General features: G+C 44.2%; 1 protein-coding gene across 1 annotated transcript in view; it reads right to left on the bottom strand.

The window, feature by feature from the left end:
• The window catches only part of LOC143021986 (uncharacterized), an 89,860-nt gene extending 88,261 nt beyond the window's left edge, over positions 1 to 1,599 (bottom strand). Inside the window, exon 1 of the mRNA XM_076179913.1 lies at positions 922 to 1,599. The gene's annotated coding sequence lies outside the window, so the exon portion shown is untranslated. The remainder of the gene's footprint in view (positions 1 to 921) is intronic.
• Between the last annotated feature and the right edge of the window lie 901 nt (positions 1,600 to 2,500).

Raw genomic sequence — 2,500 nt, forward strand, 5'->3', positions numbered from 1 at the left:
GTGTGTGTGTGTGTGTGTGTGTGTGTGTGTGTGTGTGTGTGTGTGTGTGTGTGTGTGTGTCTGTGTGTGTGTGTCTGTGTGTGTGGGTGTGGGTGTGTGTGTACGTGCGTGCGTGTGTACGTGTGTATGGATGTATTCACAATGCAAATCAATTATGTCCAAGGTTTGTCCAAGTACAAAGTCCAAGTACCTATACATTTTTTCAAGTACAAGTACAGTGATTTTTCTGTCCAAATAAATGTATTTTATGTTATATAAAAAGAATCCTCTCAGATTCGCAAAGAACGAAAATTTGTAGTTTTCGTATATACACTTTGATGAGTGCACTGTTAAAAAACGGGATTCGAAATAGAATAGTAAATGGAAAATTTACTTTATTTTAGCACATCACTGCTTATATCATAGAATTGCAAAAAAAAAGAATATATACTTTATGAATAACTTGAATAAGTAATTCCCTATGCTGCAAATGCGAAAGACTATCCATACATTTCTCATATCAGTAATAAAACTAAATTTGATGCAGAATGTATAAGTATTAGGGCAGTAAAAATTGTCCTTTGTTTTATATTGATAGTATACCCGGTAATTTCATAGAAAAATATCAGATATCATTTAAGCAATAGCATCATCAGAAAGTTCACTAGAATCGATTTAATAAATGCAATGTACTTATTTGTACTTGGTATATTTCGAGTACTTTGGATCTAACTAAAAGTACAAGTACCATTGATTTTTTAAATTCCAAGTACAAGTACATGGAAATGTGTACTTAAGTTCAACCCAACCCTATTTCCATTTACTGATGCACTTCTTCAAAATCCATTCATTTTCGTAATGCATCTAGCTTCATTCATAAGAGCCGAGAAATTCACTGAAGATGTACAGAAAAACAGTGAATCAACGAAGCCCGATACTTACTTGTACTTTGGTTTCTTCGTCGAAAGTTATCGCCGCAAAGATTTTCCGCGAACCACACGTTGAACTTTTACTAGTATCTCTTTCCTTATGTCGTTGTATATGCCTGATAGATATATTTCAATCCAGCCGTAACCGAACCGTTTCCCTAGTACAACATCTCAAGATCAGGGTGAAGAGGAGTGACTCATACTTGGGAGCGAATGAGTGCCCTTCTTCCTACTTCCCTTCCGGGTCCGACCTTGCCACGGGTCCGAACTCGCTTTCCGTTTGCGGCTCACCCAGTGGGTGAGCCAATGAGCAAGGCAGCACCGCCGATCAGCTGATGATTCTCCACCGAGTTACATCACACAACATGCATCAACCGGGTGACAATATAGTCTATCAATATTTACTTGACCACAAAATCAACTTTCACCACTCCATTGAGCACTCAGCATTATCTTGTTTAGATAGAACATTATGTTTCAAGATTGTTTTCCAGCTGGGTTTACCGGGGTGAGACGAGGTCACCACACGAATAAATCACCTCTTTGTGCACTACAACCGGAGCCACCAAGTGGCCTCAACGTTTTTACGCACTACAATCGAAGTCACCAAGGTACCAGGCCTCCCCATCTTGCATCAAAACCGACTCGGCTTCAACAGCAGCAGCAGCACATCCCACTCCTTCGCGCTCGATCCTTGACCTCACCACCACCACAGCAACACTGCCTTCTCCAGCATGGCTTGCGTGCTTATATACATATTGTGCCCGCGTGCTCGGTGTGTGTGTGTGATTCACCACGGTCTTGGACCACGTGCTGGATTCGTGATCGACATCTATTACCCTCCCGAAAGAGAGCTCAGATCTCACATATGACCGGATCTATGGGTAATGCTCTAACCATTCACACACACACACACACACACACACACACACACACACACACACACACACACACACACACACACACACACACACACACACACACGCGGTGGCGCAGTAGTTAGAGTTCTCGCCTGCCACTACGGCGGTCCAGGTTCGCATCCCACCCAGAGCCGGAATTATTTCAGTTTCACTGCGCTGCGAGTCGTTACACCAACTCTCGTGGGCGGGGAGTTAGGGGTGTGTGTGCGTGTAAGGTCACAGCATTACCCATAAATCGGTCATATATGAGCTCTCAGCTCTCTTCCGGGAGGGAAATAACTGTCGTTCACGAGTCCAACACGTCATCCAAGACAATGATGAATCACACACACACACACACACACACACACACACACACACACACACACACACACACACACACACACACACACACGAGAGTCGACCCCTGGCCTGCCACTACGGAGGTCCGGGTTCGACTCTCGCCCGGGGCTGAAATAATATCAGTATCGCAGCGCTGAGGGGTGTTACTCCAACTCTCGTCGGCGGGGAGTTGGGGGTGTGTGTGTGTGCAAGGTCATAGCATTACCCATAGATCGGACCTACGAGCTCTGAGCTCTCTTCCAGGAGGGAAATAGCTGTCGATCACGAGTCCAACACGTGATCCAAAGACCAAGTGAATACATACGAGTCCAACACGTGATCCAAGACTAT

Source organism: Oratosquilla oratoria, chromosome 43, assembly GCF_046742065.1.
Source record: "Oratosquilla oratoria isolate Oo_2021 chromosome 43, ASM4674206v1, whole genome shotgun sequence".
In the NCBI taxonomy this organism is placed as follows: Eukaryota; Metazoa; Arthropoda; class Malacostraca; order Stomatopoda; family Squillidae; genus Oratosquilla; species Oratosquilla oratoria.